Below are 20,077 nucleotides of genomic sequence, written 5' to 3'. Positions count from 1 at the left end.
TTTTTACTAGTGCATGGTAATATTTTGTGTTTTTATCTCCCAACGTAGGCCATTGAGTTCTACTTTTTTCTGTTGCCAGAATAATTCCTCTTCTCTATATGCTTCCTTTAGCTTACTAGAATCCGCAATTATGACTCTGAAACTAGGATAGGCACATGTAAGATTAGCCAACTCTCATCACCCTAATCATCTAATCACTTGTTCATCGCAAGTAACTCTCCCTCTCATGCCAGAACAAGATCATGCTTTGTAGATCGGAATCCATCTCTGCTTACGTATCCTCCGTAGGTAGGTTTCGTCTCAACGACGGTGAAGTCCATAAGATCCAGTTCAGAAAACCCATATACAACACTCTCGTGGCTCGGATTAAACCTAGGGTCGGATTATGGGTGATCAATCCAAAAATTACCGATTTGATATTTGGATGAATGGGAGAATCATGTTAAAAATCGAAATCCTTTTTCCTAAAAACCTAGATGTCATTCGAACATGGGGTCCCTTTGGATTACCTTTTCACCCAACTAGGTGACTACTCAGACATGGCTGAGGTAGACATCATCATCGGTTTAGAACTAAGAAGAAGAAAAGTAAAAGAAACAAAGTTGCAGAAAAACTTCTCTTATTGAAGACAGAGTGGTGATGGAGAGCTTCTACAAATGCATAAAAATAAAATCTAAAACTACAAATGAGTTCTCTCTCAAAAGAGAAGAAAGAGGCTCTCTTACCAAAGACCTAAAAATGAGTATTTATAGTGTTTCAACAAGTCTTGGGCGTCTAGGGCTTGTAAAATGAGTGCAGGAAGTGTCTTGGGCCTTAGTTGGGCTCCTGAAGTTCGGACAAAGTTCCACCGGGGGTGAAACCTCCTGAGCCGCGGTGGGAAGAAGGCTGGCTGCAGGTGAAAGCACTTGTGCTTGACTGGGCTTGTGTTGATCGACCTTCAGTGCATTGATGATATCTGGAGATCTAACCGTTGGATTTCTTTGATTCCAAGTGTGTTGGAAAGCTGGTTGTGTCCTCAATAATGTCTCCAAATTTGGCGATTCTCAGACGGTGAGAAGGTCTTCATTGGTTGCCTAACTTCTGACGGCCTGAATTTATCCAGAAATGTACTTTTGCTCCAAAATGCACTCCAAAGTCTCAAGTTTCCTGAAAAGCCTTTTAAAACTCCAAAACATGGAAAAAACTTATAAAACCTTTAAAACTGAGTGAAAACACATGTATAAGATACTGAAAGTGATCCATAAAAGTGGTTAAAATAAGGTGTTATCACTTGGTGCCAACTCTTGAAAGAATCCAATCTTGCATAGATGTGCCTAATTAATCAGATCAAACCTTGCCTTACTCTCCTTAAACCTGTATCCCCTTGCCTTCATAATATTTGTCACCACCCAACCATGAATCAGCTTCACATCATTTTTCTTTGAATCCCAAATGGTCTCTTTGTAGGTCATCAAAGCTCTTGCTAGTTGATAACACCGTATTTTGACCACTTTTATGGATCGTTTTGAAATACTTTTTCTATGTTTTTAATTGCTTTTAAGTACTTTTCTTACGTTTTTCTAGTATTTGTAGTTCCAAGACTCTTTTCAGGTAACTTAGAGAAAAGCTTAACAAAATGGATAGAAAACCAGATTTCAGCTCAGAGTCAAACCGTCAGAAGTTCACCCCTGATTGAAGGCCTTCTCACCGTCTGATCCAGCTCAAATTTGGAAACCTTAAAGATGGAAGTATCAGCTTTCCAGTGCACTTTACAGCTTGGCAATCCAACGGTTCAATCAAAAGATACGCGAAGAGCAAGATGTCCCGTAAACCAGCCGGCAAGCACTTCCACCCGCGGCCAACAAGCAATTTCCCGCAGTCAGGAGCATCCCGACCGCGGCAAACCACTCATCCACCGCGGTCACACTTGTCCCGACCGCGGCCTTCAACCTCCGAGCCCAAAAAGCCCATTTCTGAAGCCCACTATAAATACATGTCTTAGGAGCCCTAGAAATCCTGGAACCGAATATTGTAACATCCCCGATCCGCAATAGGGTCGCCGGGACGGACCATGGCCGTGAGATGGGAAATAATGACCGAGATTCTAAGGACACACAAGCCATGGTCCGGAATGATGGTTAAGTCTCGTTAAAGTGGGACTTAGCCGGGAAAAAGGAGAGAAAAATAGCTCAACGAGTAGGATTGAGCTAAGACGAGCTGGAAGGGGTAAGCTAAGCTAGCTGGATCAGCTGCCGGGAAGCTCAGTTCAGCTGGGAAGAGTGTAATACAGTTGGTCCAGCTGAGTGGCAAGTGAGCTGGCTGGACTTGGGCGGTTATGGCCGAAGGGTTGCAAATCCTATGCACCCAATCAATGCATCCGTTCGGCCAACAGCTCGCGCCTGTTCGCCCAAGGCAGTTACCGCAAGGGAAAGTCTATAAATAGACTCCTTGGGCCATATTTTCGGGTACGCACGGACAGGGAGAGAAACTCTGTCCAAATTTTACCAAATCTTGAGACAAAGGCAATCCAAGGGAGGGAAACAACTTGACCGGCGGTGAGGAAATCGACCGGAGCAGCTGGTGCGGGTCGCGGAAGAGAGAAGAGGGAAAGGAACGCGGCCAGAGTAATCGACCGCGGAGTCTCTAAGGTGCGTTCTATTAAGTAGAGGCGTATGGTTAAACTATCGCACCGCCGGACGAACCGAACGATCGACCCAAGTATGGGCTAGGCCGATCGAACAGAAATCCACCGAACGTGCTGACGATCGGCCAAAGTATGGGATATGCCGGTCCGATCGCGAGCCTCGGTTGGATTTATAATAAAAGTCGCCGGCCATGGAATTGAGATTGGGCCGGCGATGATGCGCGAGTGGTCGTACGGATATAGGCCAGATCCGGTTGGCGCGACGGTTGAGCGGCTTGGGAGTCCAAACGGATCTCGCCAAGACTCGGCCTGTCCAAGGCTGATCCATGATCCGGATTAGAATAGTTTACCGTGGGTCAAATTCGGGTCGAGAATCATAGGCATGACATGCATACATGTTCATAAACAATACTTAGCCAAAATAGCGAGTACTTATGATGTTGGTTTACAGGAAACGATGAACGCGGAAAGGAAAGAGGATAGGCGCGCAGACCGTTTAGCCAAGGATGATGGGTGGTGTGATAGAACAGATAGTTAGGGTCATACGAACTTATAATAGCTTATATGCAAACTCTTAAGTTGTATTGAATCCTTTATTATATCAATAAAATATCTGTTCTCTTACTTGTTCATTACATATTGACTCTAAACTTAGTGAATCTCAGAATACACATATCGAATATGACTTAAACAAAGGGCTTGACCCTAAAATTGGACTGATGGGGTCGGAGCCGTTTAGCGGTCCGACCGGGAACAACCTCCACGGGCTTAGAGTCCGGGATGGGGTGGTTCAAGTTGGTATCAGAGCATGCTTGCTCCTAGGACGGATTTGTTGGGTTTTGGGTACACCACTCATCGGCTAAAGGGTCTCGCGCTAGGTTGTTGCTTAGGCTTGTCTAGAAATCTTGGTAATAGTTAGGATGCAGTAACTAAACGATTTCTGCAGATGGGTAAAAGCAACAAGACGGGAAAAAGTAAAAAGAATAAGGAGACGGCCGAACCAAGTCAGGCCAATGTGGATGATCAGCCTGCTCTCAACCCCACCGGACCTGAGGCTGGGGAAAGAGAGAAGAGCAACGGGAAAAGACCGATGGTTGACCAGGATGGTCAGGAGGCGATGGATCGTGAGGACTTTGCCGAGACATCGGATAAAGGTGCTGGGAATAAGAAAGATGCGGCGGCTGGAATGGGAAACCAGACCGCAGTACCAACGCCTGCGGAGATGTGGCAAACTCTCCAGGCTATAATGACGCAACTGACGGTCCTGAGTCAGGCTGCAGCACCAGCGGGAAACCTATCCGATGGGCAATCCACAAGGATCCGTACGGCCATTCCGATCGTAGCAGAGAAGGAAGGCAGGGCTGCGGAGGTGGTGGAACTCGACTCATCACCGACTAGGCCGACAAAGAAGGTGGACTATTTGGTCGTGTTGGATCACGTGGCCAGGCTTGGAACTAGACAATTCCAGGGTAGTTCTGACTCGATTGAGGCGGATGAGTGGAGAAACCGCCTAGTCTGAAATTTTTGATCCACAAGATGCCCGGAAGATTACAAGAAGGACATTGCGGTCCATTTCCTTGAAGGAGATGCACACAATTGGTGGGTATCAGTGGAAAAACGCTCGGGAGGAATTGATACTTTTGCCGAGTTCGAGGAGGAGTTCAACCAAAAGTACTTTCCTTCGGAAGCTTGGGATAGACTCGAACAGCAATTCTTGGAATTAACACAAGGAAACCGGACTGTCCGGGAGAACGAGGTGGAATTCAACCGTCTGCGACGGTGTGTTGGAGGGGAATTGGTGAAGGAGGATACACAGATCCGGCGGTTCCTCCGCGGCTTAAGAGGAGAACTCCGAACCCATTGCTCCTCACGCACCTTCAGATCGGTTGCGGAATTAGTGGAACGAGCTGCGGCTGTTGAGTCTAGCATCGAAGAGGAAAATAAGGAAAGAGCCCCGACACGTCCCAACCTGGCGAGTAAGATCGTGGATAACAGGAAATGGAAATGGGATCAGGTCGGTGAAGGCGGTCAAGCCTCGGCTAAACAAAGGGAATGTGCGACTTGCGGAAAGAAGCACGGAGGTACATGCTGGAAAACGGTTGGAGCATGTGCTAAGTGCGGAAGCAAGGACCACACGGTTCAAAGCTGTCCGCGGATTGAGCAAGGACAGCTCAAGGTTAAAAATGAGGAAAGATCCTGTTTCTATTATGGAAAGGCCGGACATTTCAAGAAGGAATGTCCTAAGCTGCAAGCTGAAATACGGATGGAACAAAGAGGAAACCGTAGCGGGGACACACAGCAAGCCAAGAGACAGGCTGTGGCACCCCGGGTGGACGAGTTGTCCAAGGAAATTGATGAGGCCGGAAGTTACAGTGAGATCACTGGTAAGTTTCCTAGCCTATTCAATAATTTAAATTTCGAGCATGGCATTGCATCGGGGTAGAAAGGATAGGGAACTTAGCATTTAGGAAAAATGTGTAGGGACCCTAGAGATAGGCGGTGTGTCAACACACGTCTTATTTGATACCGGAGCCACACATAGTTTTGTGAGCCCGGAAATGATAGGAAAAGGCAGGTTCTGTAAAGAACCTGGGAAAGACTATGGGATAGTCAATGCTGCAGGTGGTCAGGTCATGTTCTCGCAGGGAACAGTCCATGACATCTCGGTAATGATCGGGGGTGTGAACCTACCGGCGGACCTAGTCATAGTCCGACTCAAGAATCACAAAGTGATATTGGGAATGGACTGGCTGGGAAAACATAAAGCAACGCTGGACTGTTACCGGGGACGGGTGCGGTTCGAGCGGGATGCTGGAAAGTTGGAGTTTCAAGGGATTCGACCAACTTCAGGGAGTTTGATTGTCTCAGCAATCCAAGCGGAAAAGATGCTAGAGAAGGGTTGTGAGGCTTACTTGGCCACAATCACGTCGGCCGAAGTGGGCAAGGATGCCGAGATCACGGAAATTCCGGTAGTCAACGAGTTCGCAGATGTGTTCCAGGCCTTAACAGGTTTACCACCTGACCGGTCCGATCCATTTACAATAGAACTCGAACCGGGAACGACCCCACTCTCGAAGGCGCCTTACCGGATGGCTCCTGCAGAGATGGCCGAGCTTAAGAAACAGCTGGAAGAGCTATTGGAAAAGGGATTCATCAGGCCAAGTAGTTCACCATGGGGAGCGCCGGTTCTATTTGTTAAGAAAAAAGACGGAAGCTTTAGGCTGTGCATCGACTACCGAGGGCTTAATCGAGTAACTGTTAAGAACAAGTACCCATTGCCTCGGATAGACGAGTTGCTGGATCAGTTGAAAGGGGCGACGGTGTTCTCAAAGGTGGATTTAGCTTCGGGTTATCATCAGATTCCCATAGAGCCTACAGATGTGCGTAAGACGGCTTTCCGGACTAGGTATGGCCACTTTGAATTCGTGGTTATGCCATTCGGATTAACCAACGCACCAGCAGCCTTCATGAAGATGATGAATGGGATTTTCCGTGATTGTCTGGACGAGTTTGTTATCATTTTCATCGATGACATTCTTGTTTATTCAAAGGACCGGGAAACGCATCAAGGTCATTTGAGGGCGGTGTTGCAGTGACTAAGGGACCAAAAGCTATATGCGAAATTGAGCAAATGTAGCTTTTGGCAAAGGAGTATTGGGTTCCTAGGCCATATTTTCTCGGACCAAGGTGTATCCGTGGATCCAGAGAAGATCAAAGCCATTGAAGAATGGCCAAGACCCAGGAACGCCTCAGAAATAAGGAGTTTTCTCGGCTTGGCGGGATATTACAGGAAGTTTGTGAATGGATTCTCGAGTTTGGCCAAGTCATTGACGCGGTTGACTGGGAAGGATGTGAAATTCACGTGGACAGAGGAGTGTGAAAAGAGTTTTGCCGGGCTGAAGGAGAAATTAACAAGCGCACCGGTTCTAGCCTTACCGGAAACAGACGAGCCGTATGTGGTGTACACGGATGCATCTATAAATGGGCTGGGATGTGTCCTTATGCAAAAAGGCAAGGTGATCGCCTATGCATCAAGGCAGTTGCGGAAACATGAAGGGAATTATCCAACCCATGACTTGGAAATGGCGGCAGTAGTCTTCGCACTTAAGATATGGCGATCTTACCTCTATGGAGCCAAAGTGCAAATCTACACCGACCATAAGAGCCTGAAGTACATCTTCACGCAGCCTGAATTAAACCTAAGGCAAAGGCGGTGGATGGAACTTGTGGCGGATTACGACTTAGATATAGCTTACCATCCTGGTAAAGCTAACTTGGTCGCGGATGCTCTAAGTAGAAGACGGTCCGAAGTGGCTGCGGGAAAAGAAGCGGAGATGCTAGTAAACATGATTGGGACATTGCGACTTAATGCCTTGTCCACCGAACCGGAACCGCTGGGCTTAGGGGCGGCAGATCAAGCTGACCTGCTTACCCGGATTCAGATTGCACAAGGAAAAGATGAGGTCTTGTGTAAGGCAATGCAGAACGGGAAGACGGAGTACCAAACCTCAAACAATGGCACCATTGTGGTTAATGGCCGGGTATGTGTTCCAGAGGTGAAGGCGTTAAAGGAAGAAATCCTTAGGGAGGCACATCAGTCTAAGTTCTCGATTCATCCTGGACTTAACAAGATGTACCAGGATCTGAAACGGTATTATCATTGGGTCGGGATGAAAAGAGACGTGGCTGAGTGGGTGGCAAGATGTCCTACTTGTCAACTGGTAAAGGCGGAACATCAAGTCCCGAGTGGGTTGCTACAGAGTTTACCCATTCCGGAGTGGAAATGGGACCATGTAACGATGGATTTCGTGACTGGTTTTCCCCAAACAAGGACCGGACGTGATGCGGTCTGGGTTGTGGTGGATCGATTAACTAAGTCGGCTCACTTCATTGCAATCAAAAAGACGGATGGTGTTGAGCAGATTGTGGTCAGGTATCTGGATGAGATAGTGCGGTTGCATGGTGTTCCGGCAAGCATAGTCTCAGACCGGGATTCGCGGTTCACATCTTTCTTCTGGAGGGCTTTTCAAAAGGCCTTAGGGACAAGAGTGAACATGAGTACGGCTTACCATCCGCAGACAGACGGACAGTCAGAACGGACCATACAAATCCTTGAAGACATGTTACGGGCTTGTGTTCTGGATTGGGGCGGGTCATGGGAGAAGTATTTACCCTTAGCCGAATTCGCCTACAACAACAGTTTCCAAGCCAGCATTGGGATGTCGCCCTATGAAGCCTTATATGGACGGCCGTGCCGAACACCACTTTGTTGGACCCAAGTGGGAGAACGGAGTGCAATTGGACCGGCTATCGTAGAAAATGTATGCAAATGAGACATAATTTGGACTAGAATATGTACATTAAATGATGCAATTTATGAATATATCATCTTACTGCAAGAAAGACCTTGAGTTCTCGGTGGGCGATCTGGTATATCTTAAAATGATCATGTTCAAAGGAAGGGCTCGGACTTCCAAGAGGGGAAAGCTTGATCCAAGGTACATGATAGATAAGACTTTTTATGGTCTCAGGGCTATCAATCCCCTTGTCAATGTAGCACAAAGAGGTTTATCAATCCAGATGTGGTGTTAGACACTAAGCTATATGATCAAGTTCTTAATTCAAGCAAACAAGAGTGGGTTTTGATTAATCTAGAGACAACTACAAACTTAAACAGGATTAAGGATTAATGAAATGCTTAAACAAGAACTAAACAATGACAAATGATGAGAATGTATGAATGATGATAAGAAAGGTCTTAGACATGATAGTGGATTAGGGTGCCTTCAGTGATAAACTAATGAGCTAATGAATCATATGATCAAGCAAGCCATTTAACATAAACATCTCTAACTAAGTTAATCCTCTCATGAAGGCATTAACTCCTATGCTAAATCAGTTTCAAACCCAATCATCATCAGTGAAACATGAGTTAACAAGCATTAAGAATCAGTTTAATCTGTCATTTAAGCATATAAACAATCATTCCCATGATGAATAACACTTAAACCTCTAACAACTTTGGTTCAGGCATTTCATCAAACACTTTTGGTGCATGAAATGCCCAGAATCTAGACCACATATGATTTGTATGGATCTAGCATAGAGAACAAGTTGTAGAGAATGGAATATACATGATCTAACCCCTAAGCTCGCTAATCTACCACTTAAGCACCCTAATCTACATATCTAAGACCTTAATATGGGATTACTCACTAATCATACTAATCTCTCTTAAACCTTTGCAAGTTGAGAAGATTAGCATGATTAATGATGAGAAATGGAGATAGAGATGATAGATTCAAAAGTAAACAGCTTTAAACACCCAGATCTCTTAAAACTCTCTTGATTAAACACTCAAATAAAGATATTTCTCTTCTTAATGGAGTCTTTCCACCAAAGAGGCAAGAGACAAAGGGAATAAAACTTAGTTCTCCCCCAAAAAACCCTAGAAAGTATTTATACCTTCTTAAAAACGAACCGGGTCAGCCCGGAACAAACCGGGTCCTGACCCGGCTTTAATGGATAAAGTGGGAAAAGCTGCGGGTCGGTTCAGTATGTCCCAGGCCGCACACCTAAGTCGCAGTAGATGAAGACTTGTCTTGTGAGGCTTGAATCGCCTTGTCGGAGCCGCACGCCTATCTAGGAGTAAATTGCGAGTGTTTCTGCGGCATGGTCTCCTTCCTCTCCAACTCGCAGGGCTGAGCCGGTTTCTGGGGGATGTAGAAACTGTGCGGGTTGGTCTCTATTGCACTTAGGTCGCAGGCTCAAGTCGGAGTGAATTCCGAGTGATCGTGCGGCATAGATCCAGGCACGGATGACTCGCATGCCTAAGTCGCACGATTGTGGACTTAGCATTTCTCTTGCTCGGGAGCTCCAGACCTCTTCCAGTGATAGTTTACCCGCACATTTCAACTCGCAGCATCAGCATTCAGGCGTTCATCTTCAGGCCTGCGGGTTAACCAAGTCGCAAGACCATCTCGCAGCATCCAGAGCAGCTTAGATCACTTCGCATTCCGGAGAGTGTAACTCCTGTGATACTTGTCCGAATTGAATGATTTCGGTTGCAGAAGACAGAGGACTCATTTATCTCCAACTTTTGTGAAGGAAGTTTCAGTGCTTGGGAGGTGGAAGGCTTCCTGGAGGGCACATCTTTGCAGTGCATGTATACGACCAGAGAGAGGCGTCTAGACATGTGTCCATTCCGGAGGCCGTATCTTCCTGCTCATAGATCCGAATTGAATGCTATTGGACGTTCTGGAAAGAAGACTCAAATGTCTCTGATTCTCATGAAGGACCCGGAAGCTGAATCGGCCTGGAAGTGCACCGTCCTTCGCATCCTCCAGAACTGATCTGCTCGGTCCGGAATACCTGCGAGACAGGGGTTTCTTCCGACGAGCTTATCTCTCTGCTCACGCGTCCGAATTCTACGATTCCAATTGCTATGAGACCGTGCTTCAATGCTCTCCAACTTCTATGAAGGACCCGCCATCTGAATCGGACCGGAAGGCTCCCCGGACAGGTGATTTCTGAGACTCGTTCGCACCCGGAGATTTTGGCCGATATACTTAATTCGCGGTACGTGAAAATGGCCGGTAAAGCTTCCCGCGGTACATGAAAATGGCCGGTAAAACCTTCCTGGCCAGCGAGAATGGCCGATAACCTCCATAGACTCAAGTTTTCCACTTTTTCAAGCTCTGCTCACCATTCCACCTCCTGGATTCATCTTTTCAGCTCCATAATCACCTGATAGACACTCAAAACATGCAAAGACTCATTGGGACCTAATGCATCTCCTAAGTTCTAAAACAAACCCTAAGGACCTAAAATACATGAAATAAAACATGATTTGGAATGATTTATGCAACCTAAATGATGCAAATTATGAACATATCAACTCCCCCACACTTGTCCTTTGCTTGTCCTCAAGCAAAAAGAGCAAGTGAGAGAAAGAGGTTGTATGCAATGGGAGTTCACATTTTCTTTTTGAGAGAAGTGATCACAATGAGAATTCAAGTTCATGCTCAATTATGCAATGCAAAGCCATACTCAGATATATGTCAACTCAGCAAGGAATCTCCACAAGTTCTTCTCTCTCTCAACTCTTTCACATTCATTAAGCTTTGATCAGGTGGATCTCATGATGCAAGGTTTAAACAAGCTGGCTTGGCTAGGGAGAGGCTATGAGATTAAAATGATCTCATCAGTGTTCAAGTGGGTTAAATGCAGCAAAGGGATCTCTCTATGAATGATCAAACTTTGGCAGAATGCTAAAGGTAAAAAGCAACCTATGCATACAAGGGCAAAGACTCATCACTCCCCACCCTCTACTCAAAGCTTCCTCTCTTGCTCAAAGACCTCACTTTTCACACTCATTTTTCTCTCACTAGGGGATTTGTTCTTCACTTTCACTCTCAAGTCTTGGAACTCAAACTTTACACAGCTCTTTTTCTTTTACAACTTCTAGCCTCTTCTTTCTTTCTTATCAAAACATTTGAGCTTTTGGCTTCTTTTCTTTCTTTTTCACTTAGAGGCTAGATTTTTCTTTTCAACAAACCAGAGCTCACTTTCTCAAAACACCAAGACTGACTTCTTTTTTCTTTCATTCCTCTAGTTATTTTCACTCTCTCTTTCCACTCATCTCACCTTTTTCCACTCACCAAAAAGTCTTTTCCCCCACACTTATTCCTCGCCAAAACTCTCAGTTCCTTGATGTTGGAACACAGCACTCAATGAGACCTGCCCTTGTCGCTCTAAACCTAACACTTTCTGCTAAGTTTGATCCAAGGTGGCCTTTCAATTCTCACACAAACATTGGCTTAAAAGAAGGATGGGTTCAAGGTATGGGAACTGATCCATGATGTGGATTCAGTTACTTGAGCTAAGGAAAAGAGTGGTAAAAACAGTGGTTCTAGCTCAAGTATGTATATTGGTATCCACAAGCTTTTTCAAACAATGCATCACAAGATATTTTCAAGTCAAGTTCAAGGTTCCCACTTAATTAGAGTTGAGTTTAATTCAAACTTGCTTCTCAGATTCAAATCATTTCAGACTTTGCAAGCATAGAAAAAGATTCACAAGCATATTCAATTCAAGTTCTCAAAGTGATGTACTCTCTAGAAAACCTATCATTACTCCTTGCAAGATGCAACCTATATGCAAATGCAATCTAGACTCAATCCTAAAAATGAGAATGCAACTACATGATCATTTTTTTGTGAAAATTTTTCAGATTTTTCCATTTTTTTTTGGTTTTTATATGCACTTAGATGACTATGCAACTAGAATGTGACTCAAGACTCAAAGTGTAAAATGAGAAAATAGAAAACATGGTTAGTAAAGGATGAAACTCCTCCCCCACACTTAAATAACACAGTCCCTTGTGTTATAAAAGTATGAGAAAGAAGTGAAACCAAAGCAAACAAGCAAAATGCAAAAGGAAAAGAAAGTCTACATGCTATTTACAAGGTTTTGAGTGTTACCTAGTGGCTGTTGAAATCAGACCCCAATGAGTAGGAGGGGTTCGATGTGTGGCCTGACGGTGTTTCCCAAGAATGGTGGCTGGCTTCATCACTCCCGTCGTCAAGATCTACCCAAGTGGTTCCATATGCGACCAAGGCTGTGCAGTTCATGGAACTCTCCCCAACTTCCGCTCTGTTCCTTGGTGAAACTGGTGCTGGAGCCCCACCTTTGCAAGGGTTTTCAAGCTTCTTGATCCTCTTCTTCATCTCCTTGATGCACTTGGCCATCTTGTGGATGGTTTTATCTTGGTACTTGCACCATTGTTGGAGAATACCAATCTTCTGTTGAGCTCTGAACCCTGAAGTGCCTGGTTCCTCCCAGTTGTAATCATCAAAGTGATATCGGTTTCCACCAAAACGTTTTTGAGGTGGAGGCAGATCAGCATTGTGAGCACCAGCTGCACTTGTGGTAGCATCTTCAGCGGTTGCTTTCTTTCCCTTGGAGGTTTCTTCTCTGCAAGCTTGCCTGTATGTGAGGATTGGTGGATCAGTTTGGACATTGTACAGCTCTTCCTTCAGCAAGAAGAAGTGAATGTTCCTTTTAACTTGGACTGTGGTGATGGAGGGATTGGGTAGGAGAACTTGGGCTGGCTCACTGATGAGTGTCTTGAAGTTGTAGACTGCCTTGGTACCCACTCTTCCTTGGAGAAAGCCAATCCTACACAAATGTGCTTCATTAATCAGATCAAACTTTGCCTTGTTCTCCTTGAATCTATACCCCATGGCTTTCAAGATCTTTGTTACCACCCATCCATGGGTCAGCTTTGCATCTTTGTTTGTAGAATCCCACATGCACTTTTTGTAGAACATCAAAGACCTTGCTAATTGAGATGCAAGGCAAAGTGGGTATTCATACCCTACATAGGGTTCCCCATCTTCATGTGTTGGCATCAGCGGCCTCAGCCCTACACCCAGAAGCAGCAGATCTCCTTTGTGAACTCTTCCAACATCAATCTTGAAGTAGAAGCTGTGAGAGAGAATCTTGTGTACATATCTCAGAACTGGATTCCTTATCCAAGAGGCCTTAGCTGTTCCAGCTGTGTACTTCCCAGAAGCAATTGATCTCCATAGAAGTTGGATCTCATCTTTTCTGAGATTGACCGAGTTGGAGAGAAATTCATTTCTAGGTGCTGAAAACCCAAAGATCTTATTCAATTCTCTGAATGACACTGAATACTCCTTCCCTTTCACAGTAAACTCCACATGTCCAAGCCCATCTCCTTGAATGATTCTTGAATCCCTTGGGTAGTAAATGAAAGCTTCAAAGGAGGCCAAGAACTCTTGGGACTCTTGCTCATAAGCGATTTCTCTCATCTCCAAAAGTGACTCAACACCCATGTTCCCAAGCAAAGTCTTGACATCTTCATAGAGGCCAATCTTCTTCAGAAAGTCCAAATCAGGGAATCTCCCTTGCTGGATCTCTATCTGCTGAAACTTAGCCAGATAATCAGGTGTTTCTGGTTCAGTTTTCTTGAACTTCTTTGATCCCTCTTCATTGGTGCCTTGGGAACCACCAGCTGAGCTGCCGGAGTCACTTTCAGTCTGTTCACTCTCAGATACCACAGCCAACTGTTTCCCCTTTTTCTTGGAACCAGAAGCAACCACCAAAGCTCTTCCTTCAGGCCTTGTCCTTTTTGGCGCTGGATCACACTTTCCTTGCTTTGTAGTATTCTTTGCACCTTGACCTTTGTTTCTTGGCTTTGAAGTTCCTGAGACCAAACCTTTGCCTTTTGATGCAGGGCCCTTCTTCTTGGCCAAAGAGTTGGTTCTTTCAGTCATCTGCCAAGAGATTCTCAAAAATATTGTTAGTACAAGGATGAACAATATTTTCAAAAATTGTTAGTACAAAAATTGTTGCAACAATTTTCAAAATTCAAGAACAGGTAATTACAAACAAAGTGCTCTGTTTTCCAAGACTATCTAGCACCCTAGCATTTATAAAAATAATCCCAAGGTCTAAAACAACCTATCAAAATCGATTCCACACTTTAAAGTTCAAAAAAAATCACCATTGAAGAACATGGAAAGAGATGAGTTTCAACAGGGCGAAATACCTTGGGATTAAGATGCAACAAGTTCGAAATGCAATCAGGATGATGTTAACAACTCAAAAACGAGCTCAGAGCACTTTGAATCAACAATTTTGGTGGAGAAATGAGAGAGATATGGTGAAAACAATGGAGAGAAAAGTGAGAGATAGTTGCAAACTCGGGTTTGTAGTGAGGAAGAGAGAGTGTGGGGTAGGGTCAAGCCTCTGGACTGGTGGTCAATAGATCTATTTTGACCAGTCAAGGCTTTGACCCATCCTTTTCTCATTGACCGGCCTCCTTTCTCTCTTTTGTGCGTCCGGGAACTGTCGGGATCGAGCTGTGTGACCGTCTCGGTGTAGAACCGGAAAAAATTTCGTGCGGCCTGGTCATCCTCTGCTCTGACCCGCACAACCATCCCGCAGGTTTTGGGACTTAAACTCTTTGGGTTTCCTTCCTTTCTGTGCGGCCTGGCCATCGTTCTTCTGACCCGCACAACCATCTTGGAGTAAATTCCGAGTCTTTCTGCGGCCTGGCCATCTTTCTTCTGACCCGCACTACTATCCCGCAGCTTCTGGGACTTAGGCATTTTGGGTTTCCCTTCCTTTCTGTGCGGCCTGGCCATCGTTCTACTGAGCCGCATAACCATCCCGCAGTAAATTCCGAACGATCGTGCGACTTAGACTCCTTGGGTTTCAGGCCGCAGCACCAGGTCGCACGGTTTAACACTTAGAACCCTCGGCCTTCTTCTTTTTGGTGCGGCTCAGCGTCTACGCTCTTAGGTCGCACGCCCAGGCCGGAGTAAATTCCGAATAGTCGTGCGGCCTAGCTCCCTCTCTTCTGACCTTGGTTTCTCAGCAACTTGATCATCCTTTAAGGCTGCCTCCCCCTCAGGTTGATCATTGTCCTCAATGATCACTTTGTTGTTCTCAATACCAGGTAACTCCTTGCCACTCCTCAGTGTTATGGCCTTGGCATATTCCTTGGGGTTGGGTTCTGGTTTTCCAGGTAGGTGACCTTGGTTCCTTGAGCTTGATGCCTGGTTTTGCTTCAGTTCCTTGATTTCCTGCTGCATAGTCTGTTGACCCTGAAGTAGTTGTTGCAGAATACCAACCATATCTGTACCCATCTGTGGCTGCTGTTGAACCATTGGTGGCTGAAACTGTTGTTGAACCGGCGCCTGCTGTTGGAACTGTGGTGGACCAAACCCTGGTGGTGCCTTTGGCTGCTGTGAAGTGTAACCAGTGCCCTGAAATGGTTGCTGTTGCTGACCAAAACTCTGATTCTGACCAAATTGATTCTTGGGTTGGAATGACCCTTGAAAGTTGTGCTTGGGAACAAAGTTCTTTGGAGCTTGAGAATTGGGATAGACCTGGTCTTGTGGGTTAGCTACATTGGTGTTCCTGTAAGAGAGGTTTGGATTGGCATTACCATACTGATATCTTTGGAACCTCTGATTCCCAATGTAGTTGAGCTCCTCTTGGGTAAGACCTTCTTCACTTATGTTCTCAAAAATTTGAGAAGGTTCCTCATACTCTCCAACAAAATGCATTGGCTTCTGAGTGGTGAATTTCAGCTTGTCCAATTCACTCCTCAACTCCTTAACTTCTCTGGTGAGCCTCTGTTCTGAGCTTGAACCTTCAGACCTATTTGATCTGTCATAGTCTTCACCATAAGTATCATTGCTCAATGCTAAGTTCTCCACTAGCTCTAAAGCAGCATGAATCTCTTTACCCAGAAAGTTCCCATTGGAAGCAGTATCCAGCTGGTTTCTAATCTTGGGAAGAGCTCCCCTATACAGTGTGCTGAGAAGAGAAGCCTCACTAAACCCATGGTGTGGGCATTGGTTTGTGTAGCTCCTGAATCTCTCATATGCTTCACCAAAACTTTCATTGCTGTGCTGAGTGAAGCTAGAGATTTGGTTTCTCAGTTTTGCAGTTCTTGAGGTGGAGAAGAACTTAGATAAGAAGGCTTGCTTGCATTGCTCCCAGGTTTGAATGGAGCCTCTTGGAAGATTCTTCTCCCATTGATGAGCTTTGTCACCAAGACTGAATGGGAATAGTCTTAGCTTAAAGCTGTCTTCTGAAACTCCATTAATCTTGGTCAGATCACACACCTTATCAAACTGGTCCAAGTGTTCCAAGGGATCTTCCATTGCTAACCCATGGAACTTTGAGTTCTGGACCATATTCAGCAATGATGCTTTCACTTCAAAGTTGTTGTTCTGCACAGGTGGTGCCTGAATACCAGCTCCATACTGATGAGCATTGGCCCTGTCATTTTCGCCAACATAGATTTGGGGTTGCTCATATCTTCTTTGTTGTGGTTGGAAAGGGTGGGGTTGGTGGTGCACCTGGTGTCTTTGTTGAACATTGGCCTGATGCCTCTGGTGATGAGCCTGAGCTTGTCCCTGGTGGACATAGGCTTGTTGGTGGTGCACCTGTTCCTGCTGAACATTGCCCTGGTGAAACCCCTGACCAACTCCAATACCAGCTCCCTGACCTTGAGCTTGTTGCTCCTGAACTGGTTGTTCCATATCTACCACGTGATCTCCTTGTTCTGCCATCTCAGTCTGATCAATGTGTCTACCACGTCTGTCTCTTCTCCTCCTTGGTACCAGAAGGTTGATGTTGTCGTTTAGAGGAAAAGGAGGACCGCAGCTTCTTGATCTAGACCTGGTGTTCATATACCTGAAATCACAAACAGAAATTGAAAGGAATCAGTAAAAACAAGAAAGTAAGCACTTGATCTCAAGAACAGATCAGAGCTTAATGCTAATCAAACCACAATTTGGCAACGGCGCCAATTGATAGATAAGACTTTTTATGGTCTCAGGGCTATCAATCCCCTTGTCAATGTAGCACAAAGAGGTTTATCAATCCAGATGTGGTGTTAGACACTAAGCTATATGATCAAGTTCTTAATTCAAGCAAACAAGAGTGGGTTTTGATTAATCTAGAGACAACTACAAACTTAAACAGGATTAAGGATTAATGAAATGCTTAAACAAGAACTAAACAATGACAAATGATGAGAATGTATGAATGATGATAAGAAAGGTCTTAGACATGATAGTGGATTAGGGTGCCTTCAGTGATAAACTAATGAGCTAATGAATCATATGATCAAGCAAGCCATTTAACATAAACATCTCTAACTAAGTTAATCCTCTCATGAAGGCATTAACTCCTATGCTAAATCAGTTTCAAACCCAATCATCATCAGTGAAACATGAGTTAACAAGCATTAAGAATCAGTTTAATCTGTCATTTAAGCATATAAACAATCATTCCCATGATGAATAACACTTAAACCTCTAACAACTTTGGTTCAGGCATTTCATCAAACACTTTTGGTGCATGAAATGCCCAGAATCTAGACCACATATGATTTGTATGGATCTAGCATAGAGAACAAGTTGTAGAGAATGGAATATACATGATCTAACCCCTAAGCTCGCTAATCTACCACTTAAGCACCCTAATCTACATATCTAAGACCTTAATATGGGATTACTCACTAATCATACTAATCTCTCTTAAACCTTTGCAAGTTGAGAAGATTAGCATGATTAATGATGAGAAATGGAGATAGAGATGATAGATTCAAAAGTAAACAGCTTTAAACACCCAGATCTCTTAAAACTCTCTTGATTAAACACTCAAATAAAGATATTTCTCTTCTTAATGGAGTCTTTCCACCAAAGAGGCAAGAGACAAAGGGAATAAAACTTAGTTCTCCCCCAAAAAACCCTAAAAAGTATTTATACCTTCTTAAAAACGAACCGGGTCAGCCCGGAACAAACCGGGTCCTGACCCGGCTTTAATGGATAAAGTGGGAAAAGCTGCGGGTCGGTTCAGTATGTCCCAGGCCGCACACCTAAGTCGCAGTAGATGAAGACTTGTCTTGTGAGGCTTGAATCGCCTTGTCGGAGCCGCACGCCTATCTAGGAGTAAATTGCGAGTGTTTCTGCGGCATGGTCTCCTTCCTCTCCAACTCGCAGGGCTGAGCCGGTTTCTGGGGGATGTAGAAACTGTGCGGGTTGGTCTCTATTGCACTTAGGTCGCAGGCTCAAGTCGGAGTGAATTCCGAGTGATCGTGCGGCATAGATCCAGGCGCGGATGACTCGCATGCCTAAGTCGCACGATTGTGGACTTAGCATTTCTCTTGCTCGGGAGCTCCAGACCTCTTCCAGTGATAGTTTACCCGCACATTTCAACTCGCAGCATCAGCATTCAGGCGTTCATCTTCAGGCCTGCGGGTTAACCAAGTCGCAAGACCATCTCGCAGCATCCAGAGCAGCTTAGATCACTTCGCATTCCGGAGAGTGTAACTCCTGTGATACTTGTCCGAATTGAATGATTTCGGTTGCAGAAGACAGAGGACTCATTTATCTCCAACTTTTGTGAAGGAAGTTTCAGTGCTTGGGAGGTGGAAGGCTTCCTGGAGGGCACATCTTTGCAGTGCATGTATACGACCAGAGAGAGGCGTCTAGACATGTGTCCATTCCGGAGGCCGTATCTTCCTGCTCATAGATCCGAATTGAATGCTCTTGGACGTTCTGGAAAGAAGACTCAAATGTCTCTGATTCTCATGAAGGACCCGGAAGCTGAATCGGCCTGGAAGTGCACCGTCCTTCGCATCCTTCAGAACTGATCTGCTCGGTCCGGAATACCTGCGAGACAGGGGTTTCTTCCGACGAGCTTATCTCTCTGCTCACGCGTCCGAATTCTACGATTCCAATTGCTATGAGACCGTGCTTCAATGCTCTCCAACTTCTATGAAGGACCCGCCATCTGAATCGGACCGGAAGGCTCCCCGGACAGGTGATTTCTGAGACTCGTTCGCACCCGGAGATTTTGGCCGATATACTTAATTCGCGGTACGTGAAAATGGCCGGTAAAGCTTCCCGCGGTACATGAAAATGGCCGGTAAAACCTTCCTGGCCAGCGAGAATGGCCGATAACCTCCATAGACTCAAGTTTTCCACTTTTTCAAGCTCTGCTCACCATTCCACCTCCTGGATTCATCTTTTCAGCTCCATAATCACCTGATAGACACTCAAAACATGCAAAGACTCATTGGGACCTAATGCATCTCCTAAGTTCTAAAACAAACCCTAAGGACCTAAAATACATGAAATAAAACATGATTTGGAATGATTTATGCAACCTAAATGATGCAAATTATGAACATATCAGTACATAGGACCATTCCGAATTATGGAAAGGGTTGGGGCGGTCGCCTATAAGTTGGATTTACCACCGGCGATGGAAGCATTTCACAATGTTTTCCATGTATCCCAACTAAGGAAGTGCTTAACAGATCAAGATAAAGTCCTGACCGAGATTCCTTCAGACCTAAAAGGGAATCTGACTGTGGAAACAAGACCGGTCCGGATCATCGACAGGATGGAAAAGGCAACAAGGAAAAAGATGATTCCGATGGTCAAAGTCGTTTGGGAAAGTAACGGTGTGGAAGAAGAAACTTGGGAAACAGAATATCGGATGATGGCTGATTATCCCGAGTGGTTCGAGAAATGGAACAAGGTTCTACCCCTTAGCCCGGATTCGAGGACGAATCCCTTTCAAAGGGGAGAGATTTGTAACGTCCCCGATCCGCAATAGGGTCGCCGGGACGGACCATGGCCGTGAGATGGGAAATAATGACCGAGATTCTAAGGACACACAAGCCATGGTCCGGAATGATGGTTAAGTCTCGTTAAAGTGGGACTTAGCCGGGAAAAAGGAGAGAAAAATAGCTCAACGAGTAGGATTGAGCTAAGACGAGCTGGAAGGGGTAAGCTAAGCTAGCTGGATCAGCTGCCGGGAAGCTCAGTTCAGCTGGGAAGAGTGTAATACAATTAGTCCAGCTGAGTGGCAAGTGAGCTGGCTGGACTTGGGCGG

The 20,077-nt window shown here is 45.2% G+C and overlaps 1 non-coding gene across 1 annotated transcript; it reads left to right on the top strand.

The window, feature by feature from the left end:
• Positions 1–15,997: 15,997 nt before the first annotated feature.
• On the top strand, positions 15,998–16,104 carry LOC112090108. Its single transcript, XR_002901464.1, has one exon. It is a non-coding gene; the product is annotated as a small nucleolar RNA R71 (small nucleolar RNA).
• The last annotated feature ends 3,973 nt before the right edge of the window (positions 16,105–20,077 follow it).

The sequence above is a fragment of the Eutrema salsugineum genome, unplaced genomic scaffold (assembly GCF_000478725.1).
Source record: "Eutrema salsugineum unplaced genomic scaffold, Eutsalg1_0 scaffold_11, whole genome shotgun sequence".
NCBI lineage: Eukaryota > Viridiplantae > Streptophyta > Magnoliopsida > Brassicales > Brassicaceae > Eutrema > Eutrema salsugineum.
This window is presented reverse-complemented; position numbering and strand designations above follow the sequence as displayed.